At 37.2% G+C, this 13220-nt stretch overlaps 1 non-coding gene across 1 annotated transcript; it reads right to left on the reverse strand.

The window, feature by feature from the left end:
* Nucleotides 1-12886: 12886 nt before the first annotated feature.
* On the reverse strand, nucleotides 12887-12994 carry LOC148577962 (small nucleolar RNA R71). The gene has a single exon (XR_015903296.1). It is a non-coding gene; the product is annotated as a small nucleolar RNA R71 (small nucleolar RNA).
* Nucleotides 12995-13220: the final 226 nt, after the last annotated feature.

The raw sequence follows: 13220 nt of genomic DNA on the forward strand, positions 1-13220 counted from the left end.
GCACGTACGCGCGACATGCATGACGTACTGCAACTGTAGAAATCGCTGGGGGTGATTTCTGGGCTGTTTTTGACCAATTTTTCGGCCCAAAAAACACATATTAGAGGCTACAGAGTGGGAGAATCAACTCATTCATCGAGACACCATTCATTATTCACAATTTAGGTTTTAGATGTAGTTTCTAGAGAGAGAGGCTCTCTCCTCTCTCTAGGTTTTAGGATTTCTCCTTCTCAGTTCCAGGTTTAATGTTCCTTTAATTTAGTTTCTCTTCTACTTTTATTTGTTCTAGCATTCTAGTTTATTTATTTTCCCAATTTGGTTTATGAACTCCATGTTAGATTTGATATCTTTATTTAATGAAATTTGAGGCATTTCATATTTATGATTTTAATTCAGCTTTTTACATTCTTAGCTTGAATTGATTAATTGGAGATGCTTGAGTTATCAAACTCCTTTGTTGATTGTTAATTGAAAGTTGCTAATCGACTTGAATTCCACTGAATCTAGTCTTTCCTTGGGAGTTGACTTGGACCTGAGGATTCATATTGATTTATCCACTTGACCTTCCTTCATAGTTAGAGGATAACTAAGTGGGAGCAACGAACAATTCTCATCACAATTGATAAGGATAACTAGGATAGGACTTCCAATTTTTATACCTTGTCAAGAGTTTTCTTTGTTATTAATTTGATTTCTTGCAATTTACTTTTCTTATTCCTAATTCAAAATCCCAAAAATATACTATCTCATAACCAATAATAACTACACCTCCCAGCAATTTCTTGAGAGACGACCCGAGGTTTAAATACTTCAGTTATTAATTGTATTAGGGGTTTGTTACTTGTGACAACAAAATTTTTGTTTGTACAAAAGGATTTTCTGTTAGTTTAGAAACTATACTTGCAACTAGAATATATTGTGAATTCTTTACCAGCAAAAAAAATCTATTTGTCAAAATGGCGCCGTTGCTGGGGAATTGCAAACGTGTGCCTTATTTTTGGTTATTGTAAATATTTACTTTTTGCTTGTTTATTTGTTTTTGTTTTTAATTTTTATTAGTTACTATGAATTCTCACCCCTGTCGCTATGAGTTTGGTTCCAATTATGTTGTAGGGAATGGAAGCTATAATGAGAACATGCATCAAGGTTAGAACAATCAAAGATGGGAGGAGTCACAAGGATTTCATCAACCCTCTTGGCAACAATCCCCTCCAATGCGCTATAACCAACAACCATTCTATGATGCATACCAAGACAATAGTTATGGTGGACCTCTTCGTGACAACCAACCTCCACCAAATTACTATGGTCAAGAGCCATTCCAAGATGCGTACCAAGATGATGAATATGGTGGACCCTCTTATAGTTACCAACAAGCCCACCATATGCTTATGAACCACCTCCTCAACATAACTTTGAACCCCACACTCACAAGCCCATTTCCACCATTCACCTCCATATGACCCTAATCCTTATCCATCACACCAACCACCATACGAGCCTTATGAACCATACATAGAACCACCTCAATTCCAAAACAATTGCTCTCCTCCATCTTCCTATGACGAGATGCTTCAATCTCTTGCACAAGGACAAAAGGCCATGGAAAGCACACTTAACTCCACCCAAAACGGTCTGACCTCTGTTGTACAAGCTCTTGCCTCACAGATTGGATCAATGAATACCTCCAACAATCAACCCTCAAGCTCTAGTGCACCCCCTTTTCAACCCCATAATGATCTCTCCATCCCATCACCACCCTCCATGGAAGAGCACCCACATCCATCAATCCAAGAACAACATGATCCCAATGATGCTACTGACCCAGAACAAGAGAGAAATAATCATCTTAGGGACGCAATAGATCGGTTACACGCAGTTTTATTTCCAGAGGAGCAAGAGGAGGCCCAAAATGTGGAGGTAGGAGAGACCCTTGAAGATGAAGGAATAGTTGAAAGGAGTTGTCATGGAAAGGAAATCATCAAGGAGGAGTACGATTTTATACTAAAACAACTGGATAAAGCAGTAATTATTGAAGAGGAAGAAATGGTTGCAGACTTAGGAGATGCGAAACCTCCATGGGAAAGTCCAGTCATAGAGCCTCCTACCAAGGTGTTTGATGTTGATGTTGAGGAGGGTGTACAACCTCCAAGGCATATCATGGTTGAAGACTGTGCAGAGGTTGATCAAGAGATGGATATTAAAGAAGAAGAAGCACAATCTCCCATGCCCTTGGTAAGTAATGAAGAAGAGAATGAATTGGAAGAAAGCTACCAAGAGGAAGAGGTTGAAATTGAAGAAGCTTGCAAAGAGGTGGAAGTTGTCAAGCAAGAGCTCAAGGAAATGGAGCTGGAAATCACCTTGCCAAAGTTATTGGAGACTTTGCCCCTAAAGCCATCACCATCCATTCCATCATTCAAGTGGATAAATCTTTTATCTCTAAGCTTAATTAGCCCACTTGAATATGCTTTGCTTGAGACGGATGGGCAACTTAGAGCTCTTTGTGGCTATAAGAGTAAGAAGGAGATGGTTAGTGGTAAGAGTTGTCATGCAAGGTTCAATATGGTTGCACGCTCCAAGTTGAAGTGCAAGGCTTGGTGTAGAGCTCGATTAAATGGGTCTAGGAGGTTGTTTGGATGTCTCAGTGAAAATTCCAATTGCTCACCACCCAAGTGGAAAAATGATGATCAACAAGAAGACGGGAGCAAAAGCAAGGTTTGGGACCCTGGAATTCATTCTAACAATCAACACTCCCAGAGCCATGTCACTTGCTTTAACTAGCTCGAAGGCTTTATGTGCCTAGTTTGGGACCCCGGAGGCTATTGGAATTGCAAACATTGGTGGAGATTTCTGGATGAGTTCAAGCACAAGCCACCATGACAAGGAGCTCACCAAATATCCAACTTAAGGACATAAAAGCAAAGTGCTAGGTGGGAGACAACCCACCATGGTATAATCGTTCCTCTTTATTCTTAGTCTTATTTTATTTTATTTTTACTAGTGTTCATTCATAATTTCTGCATAATCATCTGCATTCTGCATTTTGCACTCTGCATAAAAAAAGAAGGGGATCGACGCGCCAGCACCTAGTGCACATCCACATCCTTTGTGGATGCGAAATGGGTTAGGTTAAACAGAGAGTGGCGTGGGAGCTGGGCGAGAAATGTGCCTTAGGCACAATCCCGCCCACGTGCAAGCACATTGTACGCATGCGCGCCGTTTCCACTTTTGGCGACCCACGCATCCGCGTGGTTTGGAAAATCGGCGGAAAACCTCGTCTTACCCGAGCGTTATGCTGGACTGGGGCTGGTACTGTGCTCAAGGCACAAATTCACCGACGTGTACGCGTCCATGACGCGTGCGCGTCCTTTTCCACACATGGCCACCTACGTGTCTGCGCACTGTGTGCCTCCGTGCCCTTTCTTTTCTCTCAATGCACGCGTACACGTACCGTACGCGTGCGCGTCGATTGCGCTGCCAGCTTTCAAATTTCTCTCCTCCCTTCTCCTCCTTATGCTCTTTCTTTCTCTTTTGTTTATTCCATTTGCATACTCGCATTCATGGCATTTTAACTTTGTTGTTTCCTCTCCTTTTCTCTTTATATCTCTTATTTTCACATTGGTGTTAAATTTCCTTACTCATCTGCTGCATATTTCCTACATTGTAATGGGTGCTTCTTAACTTGTTTGCTATCTAGTTGACACACCCTGTGCTTCTATTATTTTCTCACTTACATGTTGTAGCTACCATGTAGTTGAGCACCTTACTATTTGGCATTAGCCTACCTATGTTCTATTTCTTTTTATATCTTTGCTTGTGGGTTCTTTTCCTTCCTTTTTCTCTTCTTTTAGGATGGCCACCAAGAGGGAAAAGGAAAACTTTTCAACCTGGAGCAATAAACAAGTCTGCGGCACAATCTTTGGAGAAAAAGCATCAGTTGGAGCCACCCGCCCACTTGCGCATCTTTGCATGCACCGAGGACAGTGCAATCTTTAAGTGTGGGGAGGTCGATACCGATCTCCGTGGGTTAGTTACTCTCTTTTCAACACCAATGTTTAGTTTTCGTTGTTACTGAGTTGTTGCATTGCATAGTAGATTGCATGTGTAGTTAATTACTTGCATGTATGTACTACTTGGTTGAAGTAATATTTTCTTTTTCAAGAAACTAATTTGAAATAATACAGCATTTCACTAATTTGAATTAAAATTTTTGTTAAATTTGTTTGAAGAAATTTATTTTTGGAACATGGTTCTAGAGCTCGAACACACAAAACCAGTGAGATTTTGAGCCTAATTGATTGGTTGCATCTTATCAACTAATATTTTATTTTTGGTGTGTGTTGTTTTCTCTAAAATTATGATCTTTGTCTTGCTTAATTCTATATTTCCATTATTTGATGTATGCATACACTTACATGATTGAGGCCTTATTTCACCAAGCTTACATACCCATATGGCCTTACCTTTCATTATCCCTTGCAAACCAATTTTGAGCCTATTTTACCCCTTTGTTCTTTACTTTAGCACATCATTAACTCTAAGCAGAAAACAATAATGTCCTTAATTTGAATCCTTGGTTAGCTTGGACTAGTGAGAGTGCTCACGAATTAAGTGTGGGGAAATTGGGATTGAAAACATTTGGTTTGAGAATTGGGTGTTGTATATTCTTGAGAAAATGTGAAAAAGAATTTTGAGGACATGTTTATGCGTTCCATACCTTAATTATATGCAGTGAAAAAAAAACATAGAACAAAAGAAAAAAAATAATAATAATAAAATACAAACAAAAAAAAGAGAAAAAGAAAAGAAAAAGAGCAAACAATAAAAAGGGGACAAAATGCCCCAAAGTAAATAATATCAATGCATATGAGTTGTACTCAAATTCGGATGCATGAATATGTGGAAAACATAGTTAATGAGTAGTTAGATTTTATATTCTGATTACATGGATTGTCTTAAGTTAGGTGGGAAGTTTAGGTTAATTAAGGATTCAGATTTTTGTTGATTGTTAGATGAAGAGCAAGCCTTAGAAAGCAAGATTAGTAGAGAATTGAGAGATCGAACCTTAAACACCTAAGCGATTAGAGTGCATACAATTTCAGTGAGGGTTCGATACGCAATTCTTTGTTCCCGGCTTTCACGAGCTAATTTCTTTTGCAAGTTTACTTGTACCTTATTTTATGATTTGAATTAGTGAGATCTAGTTCATATTTCTTCTTGAAGGATTTGTTTACTTTTAACCAAGTAGGTAGAAACATTTTGCATGTAGTTGCATTCATATAGATAGGTTGCATTTCGTACCTTCTACCATTCCTCTTCACTCTTATAGTTTCTCTTGAGCTTAGCATGAGGACATGCTAATGTTTAAGTGTGGGGAGATTTGATACACCACTATTTTGTGGTATATTTTGTACTTAATTGAGTGGATTTTATCCACTATTCTCACACTTGTTAATTGAATTCGCATGTTTTACATTTTTCTTCCTAATTCTGTGCTTTGATTAAAAACATGCTTCTTTGGCCTTAAATTACTAATTTTAATTCTCTCTTATTATCATTCGATGCCATGATATGTGTGTTAAGTGTTTTCAGAGATTACAGGGTAGGAATGACTTAGAGGATAGAAAGGAAACATACAAAAGTGGAAGGAATACAAGAAGCTGAAGGAACTACAAAGCTGTCAGCCCTGATCTCTTTGCACTCAATCAATCATAACTTGAGCTACAGAGGTCCAAATGAGGCTGTTTCAGTTGCGTTCGAAAGCTAACATCTGGGGCTTCGAAATGATATATAATTTTTCATTGTGGCCCTACATCTAGGCGACACACACGCATACTTGACGCCCACGCGCACATTGGAGAAAAGTCCATCGGCGCGTACGCGCGACATGCGCGATGTACTGCAACTGTAGAAATCACTGGGGGCGATTTCTGGGCTATTTTTGACCCAATTTTCGACCTAAAAAACATAGATTAGAGGCTACAGAGTGGGGAAATTAACTCATTCATCGAGACACAATTCATTATTCATAATTTAGGTTATAGATGTAGCTTCTAGAGAGAGAGGCTCTCTCCTCTCTCTATGTTTTAGGATTTCTCTTAGTTTTAGGATTACTTCTTCTCAGTTCCAGGTTCAACGTTCCTTTAATTTATTTTCTCTTCTACTTTTATTTGTTCTAGCATTCTAGTTTATTTATTTTCCCAATTTGGTTAATGAACTCCATGTTAGATTTGATTTCTTTATTTAATGAAATTAAAGGCATTTCATATTTATGATTTTAATTCAGCTTTTTACATTCTTAGCTTGAATTGATTAATTGGAGATGCTTGAGTTATCAAACTCCTTTGTTGATTGTTAATTGAAAGTTGCTAATCGACTTGAATTCCACTGACTCTAGTCTTTCCTTGGGAGTTGACTAGGACTTGAGGATTCATATTGATTTATCCACTTGACCTTCCTTCATAGTTAGAGGATAACTAAGTGGGAGCAACGAATAATTTTCATCACAATTGATAAGGATAACTAGGATAGGACTTCTAATTTTCATACCTTTCCAAGAGTTTTCTAAGTTATTAATTTAATTTCTTGCAATTTACTTTTCTTGTTCCTTATTCAAAACCCCAAAAATATACTATCTCATAACCAATAATAACCACACCTCCCTTCAATTCCTTGAGAGACGACCCGAGGTTTAAATACTTCGGTTATCAATTTTATTAGGGGTTTGTTACTTATGACAACCAAATTTTTGTTTGTACGAAAGGATTTTCTGTTAGTTTAGAAACTATACTTGCAACAAGAATATACTGTGAATTCTTTACCAGCAAAAAAATCCGTTCGTCAATGGTCTTCTGTGCATACATGCAATCTGGGAGATGAGGATCTAAGAAGCTCCACAACTGTAATCCTCTATAACCGGCTCAGGTGATGCCGCTGGAATTGGGCCAGGATCTCTTTCTTCTAGCCTTGTCACTGATGTGTATTTTTGGAAAAAGAATTCCAAACACACAAAACTCACCGGCAAGTGCACCGGGTCGTATCAAGTAATAATAACTCACGTGAGTGAGGTCGATCCCACAGGGATTGAAGGATTGAGCAATTTCAGTTTAGTGGTTGATTTAGTCAAGCGAATCAAGATTTGGTTGAGTGATTTGTGATTAACAGAATTTAAATTGCATGGAAAGTAAAGGGAATGGGTAAATTGCATGAAATTAAAGAGAATAGAAAATAAAGTGCTGAATCTTAAAGAACAAGAAATTAAATGGCAGAAACTTAGAACGCAAGAAATGTAAATTGCAGAATCTTAAAGTGCAAGAAATGTAAATGGCTTGAATTGTAAAGGGAATTGGGAATTGGATTTGCAGAAATTAAACAAGGAAAAGAAAAATTCAACAAACAGGAATGTAAAAGATGGATTCAATTAAACCGGATCTTAAATGAAAATGAGAATAAGCTTGGTGTGACAACGAAACAAGGAAATTGAAGTTGGAAGCTATAGATCTCAGGACTCGAGACTAGATAGCCAAGTCTAGATCTCACTGCCTTCCTAGATCCAGCAAGAACAATTGCAAAGGAAATAAAGAAATGTAAATTGCAGAAGAGTAGAAGCCGAAGCAGTTAACAGAAATGGAAATTCAATTATGCAGAAAATTAAACGAGATCTCAAGGTGAGATTGAAACGGAAGTTCTTCAATTCTCCACCCAAGATCCGAAACAAGAAAAGTAAAAAGTGCTCAAACAAGAACAAGGAAGAAGAGAGATCAATTCTCCTCCCTAATTCTCTTGAATTCTAAAAACAACAATGCAAAAAAATGTCAAGGTGCTCTCCACTGTAAGTGTTCTGAAAATTCTCTCAAGAAAAGCTCCCTTTAAAACTTAAATCCTAAGCTATTTATACACTTTCTTCAAATGGTCTTCAAGCCTTGAATTGGGCCTTTGCTCTTGATGGAATTGGGTTGATAAGAGCCTCTGTTGATTGCTCTTGGAGTTGGAGAGAAACCCATTATGAACCGGGTCAAGAATCATAAAAGTTTGAGTAAAAGTTTGAGGCAAACTTTTACTCAAACTTTTTATACCAGATGGCTTCACTTGCTGCTACCAACGTTTGGGCTAAAGTTTGAGGTCAAACTTTTGCTCAAACGTTGGTCCCCTTGTGTTGTGTATATGTGTGGCGCCAACGTTTGCCAAAAAGCTTGAGGCAAACGTTGGCGCAAGCTTTTCTCCTCCAGGGTTTGCAAGTGTGGCGCCAACGTTTGCCAAAAAGTTTGAGGCAAACGTTGGCGCAAGCTTTTCTCCTCCAGGGTGTAGGTTTTGTGATGCCAACGTTTGCCAAAAAGTTTGAGGCAAACGTTGGCTTAAGCTTTTTTCCCAAAAGTTTGAGCTAAAGTTTGAGGCAAACTTTGGCTCAAGCTTTTTTCCTCTGGGGTGTTTTCAATTCTTCCAAAAGTTTGAGCCAAAGTTTGAGGCAAACTTTGGCTCAAGCTTTTTGTTCTCTCTTGCTCCTAGCCATTCCTTCTTTCTTCAACCTTCTTCAAAACTCTTTTCACCTATCATCAATCAATCAAAACAATCAAAGCTATGCCCCAAATCATGAGATTGTGTTTCTTTCATAATATATGACAATTATAGCATAAAATCTCATGAAAGTGCATGAATTCATCCATGGTTGATTGAATCAAAGGAAACATGGAAATCTACCAAATTGGCTTGCTTATGGCTTAAGAAAGTGCATAAAATCAATTGAAAACAAAAGAAAAAGGCTAGTGAAACTAGGCTAAGATGACTTGTCATCACAACACCAAACTTAAAGCTTGCTTGTCCCCAAGCAAGAAAAGAATTATTGAGAAGAAAGAATGAAATGGAAGAGGATGTTCATGCTAGCAGAGTATTATTGGTAGTTCATGGGGTTTCATGTGGATAAGTGATGAGCGGATAATTTATACGCTTTTTGACATTGTTTTTAGTATGTTTTTAGTAGGATCTAGTTACTTTTAGGGATGTTTTTAATAGATTTTGTGTTAAATTCACATTTCTGGACTTTACTATGAGTTTGTGTGTTTTTCTGTGATTTCAGGTATTTTCTGGCTGAAATTGAGGGACTTGAGCAGAAATCAGATTCAGAGGTTGAAAAAGGACTGCTGATGCTGTTGGATTCTGACCTCCCTGCACTCAAAGTGGATTTTCTGGAGCTACAGAACTCGCAATGGCGCGCTTCTAATTGCGTTGGAAAGTAGACATCCAGGGCTTTCCAGCAATATATAATAGTCCATACTTTGGCCAAAAATTGACGACGTAAACTGGCGTTCAACGCCAGCCTTCTGCCCAAATCTGGCGTCCAGCGCCAGAAAAGGATCCAAAACCAGAGTTGAACGCCCAAACTGGCATAAAAACTGGCGTTCAACTCCACAAATGGCCTCTGCACGTGCAACACTCAGGCTCAGCCCAAACACACACCAAGTGGGCCCAGGAAGTGGATTTATGCATCAATTACTTACTCATGTAAACCCTAGTGACTAGTTTATTATAAATAGGACCTCTTACTATTGTATTAGGCATCTTTGGTCTCAGTTTTATTTCATTATTCATCTTAGGAGACTATTGATCTCGTTTAGGGGGCTGGCCATCTCGGCCATGCCTGGACCTTCACTTATGTATTTTCATACGGTAGAGTTTCTACACTCCATAGATTAAGGTGTGGAGCTCTGCTGTTCCTCAAAGATTAATGCAAAGTACTACTGTTTTCTATTCAATTCTTCTTATTTCGCTTCTAAGATATCCATTCGCACCCAAGAACGTGATGAAGGTGATGATTATGTGTGACGCTCATCATCCTTCCCCCTTATGAACGCGTGCCTGACAAACACTTCTGTTCTACATGAATTAAGCTATAATGAGTATCTCTTAGATCTCCTAACCAGAATCTTCGTGGCGTAAGCTAGAATGATGGCGGCATTCAAGAGAATCCGGAAGGTCTAAACCTTGTCTGTGGTATTCTGAGTAGGATTCAATGATTGAATGACTGTGACGAGCTTCAAACTCGCGAGTGCTGGGCGTTAGTGACAGACGCAAAAGGAGGGTGAATCCTATTCCAGCATGATCGGGAACCGACAGATGAATAGCCGTGCCGTGACAGGGTGCGTGAGCATAAGATTCACTGAGAGGAGGGGATGTAGCCACTGACAACGGTGATGCCCTTGCATACAGCCAGCCATGGAAAGGAGTAAGACTGATTGGATGAAGATAGCAGGAAAGCAGAGGTTCAGAGGAACGAAAAGCATCTCCATTCGCTTATCTGAATTCCCTGCCAATGAATCTACATAAGTATCTCTATCCCTTTTATTTTTTATTTTAATCTAATAAAATATCATGTTTAAATCCGCCTGACTGAGATTTGCAAGGTGACCATAGCTTGCTTCAAGCCAACAATCTCTGTGGGATCGACCCTTACTCACGTAAGGTTTATTACTTGGACGACCCAGTACACTTGCTGGTTAGTTGAACGGAGTTGTGTCCACACATACATAGAGCCACAATGAGGATTCAATACAATTATATATTGTTACTCTCACACAAGTACAAAGAACATGGAACACAATTTCGTGCACCAAGTTTTTGGCGCCGTTGCCGGGGATTGTTTGAGTTTGGACAACTGACGGTTCATCTTGTTGCTCAGATTAGGTAATTTTCTTTTCGTTTTGTTTTCAAAAATATTTCAAAAATATTTTCAAAAATCTCTCATCTATTTTCGAAAAAAAAAAATAAATAAAAATGTTTTCAAAAATATATTTTTTTTAAAATTTTTGAGAATGAATTCTAGTGTCTCATATAACATGTTTTAGCTTGGCTGGCTATTAAGCCATATCTAATTCCCAGGATTTTGATTGAGGACTATGAATTTATTGCTTCCTTTTTCCCAAATATTTTCGAAAAAATTAAAAGAAAATACAAAAAAATTAGAAAATCATAAAAATCAAAAATATTTTTGTGTTTCTTGTTTGAGTCTTGAGTCAGGTTATAAGTTTGGTGTCAATTGCATATGCATCTTGCATTTTTTCGAAAATATCATGCATTCATAGTGTTCTTCATGATCTTCAAGTTGTTCTTGGTAAGTCTTCTTGTTTGATCTTGATGATTTTTTGTTTTGTGTCTTTTCATGTTTTTCATATGCATTCTTGAATTCTTAGTGCGTAAGCATTAAAGAATTCTAAGTTTGGTGTCTTGCATGTTTTCTTTGCAAAAAAAATTTTTCAAAAATATGTTCTTGATGTTCATCATGACATTCAAAGTGTTCTTGGTGTTCATCTTGACATTCATAGCATTCTTGCATGCATCACATGTTTTGATTTAAAAAATTTTCATGCATTGCATCTTTTTAGTGTTTTTCTCTTGCATCATAAAAATTTCAAAAATCAAAAAAATACCTTTCCCTTTTTCTCTCATCAAATTCAAAAATTTGGATTGACTTTTTCAAAATTTTTTAAAATCAAGTTGTTTCTTATGAGTCAAATCAAATTTTCAATTTGAAAATCTTATCTTTTTCAAAATCTCTTTCAAAAATCAAATCTTTTTCAAAATTTTAGTTATTTTCGAAAATTCAAAAAAATATTTTTCAAAAATCTTTTTCTTATTTTTCCATCAAATTTTCGAAAATAACATAGTCAATTAATGTTTTGGTTCAAAAATTTGAAGTTTGTTACTTGCTTGTTAAGAAAGATTCAAACTTTAAGTTCTAGAATCATATCTTGTGATTTCTTATGGATCAAGTCATTAATTGTGATTTTAAAAATCAAATCTTTTTCAAAAACTAATTTCTATCATATCTTTTCAAAAAAAAAAAAATATCTTCTTATCTTATCTTTTTCAAAATTTGATTTCAAAATATCTTCTCTAACTTCCCAACTTCTTATCTTTTCAAATTTGTTTCAACTAACTAACTAACTTTTTGTTTGTCTCTTAACTTTTTCAAAACTACCTAACTAACTCTCTCTCTCTAATTTTCGAAATTATCTTCCCTCTTTTTCAAAAATTTCTTTTTTATTAACTAATTATTTTTATTTTTTATTTTTGAATTCAAAAATTTTCAAAAAATACTAACTAATTTTCAAAAACCAATTTTCAAAAATCACTAACTCTTTTTCAAAATAATTTTCGAAAATTATTCCTCCCCCATCTCATTCTATTTATTCATTCATGTCCTAACATCTCATCTCACATTCCAATCCTCACAGTTGTGTTTCTTCCTTTACATCACATCCTTTATCTCCCCATCTTCTTCTACTTACAAAGGGATCCCTATACTGTGGTATAAAGGATCTCTATTATTATTATTATTTTTCTGTCCATTCTTCCTTGTATGAGCAGGAGCAAGGATAAGAACATTCTTGTGGAAGCAGATCCAGAACCTGAAAGGACTCTGAAGAGAAAATTAAGAGAAGCTAAAATACAACAATCCAGAGATAACCTTTCAGAAATTTTTGAACAGACAGAGGAGATGGCAGCCGAAAATAATAATAATGCAAGGAGGATGCTTGGTGACTTTACTGCACCTAATTCCAATTTACATGGAAGAAGCATCTCCATTCCTGCCATTGGAGCAAACAACTTTGAGCTGAAACCTCAATTAGTTTCTCTAATGCAGCAGAACTGCAAGTTTCATGGACTTCCATCTGAAGATCCTTTTCAGTTCTTAACTGAATTCTTGCAGATATGTGATACTGTTAAGACTAATGGAATAGATCCTGAAGTCTACAGGCTCATGCTTTTCCCTTTTCCTGTAAGAGACAGAGCTAGATTATGGTTGGATTCTCAACCTAAAGACAGCCTGAACTCTTGGGATAAGCTGGTCACGGCTTTCTTAGCCAAGTACTTTCCTCCTCAAAAGCTGAGCAAGCTTAGAGCTGATGTTCAAACCTTCAGACAGAAAGAAGGTGAATCCCTCTATGAAGCTTGGGAAAGATACAAACAGTTGACCAAAAAGTGTCCTTCTGACATGCTTTCAGAATGGACCATCCTGGATATATTCTATGATGGTCTGTCTGAGCTATCAAAGATGTCACTGGACACTTCTGCAGGTGGATCCATTCACCTAAAGAAAACGCCTGCAGAAGCTCAAGAACTCATTGACATGGTTGCTAATAACCAGTTCATGTACACTTCTGAAAGGAACCCTGTGAATAATGGGACGCCTATGAAGAAGGGAGTTCTTGAGATTGATACTCTGA

The sequence above is a fragment of the Arachis ipaensis genome, chromosome B1, assembly GCF_059453495.1.
Source record: "Arachis ipaensis isolate K30076 ecotype BB chromosome B1, ASM5945349v1, whole genome shotgun sequence".
In the NCBI taxonomy this organism is placed as follows: domain Eukaryota; kingdom Viridiplantae; phylum Streptophyta; class Magnoliopsida; order Fabales; family Fabaceae; genus Arachis; species Arachis ipaensis.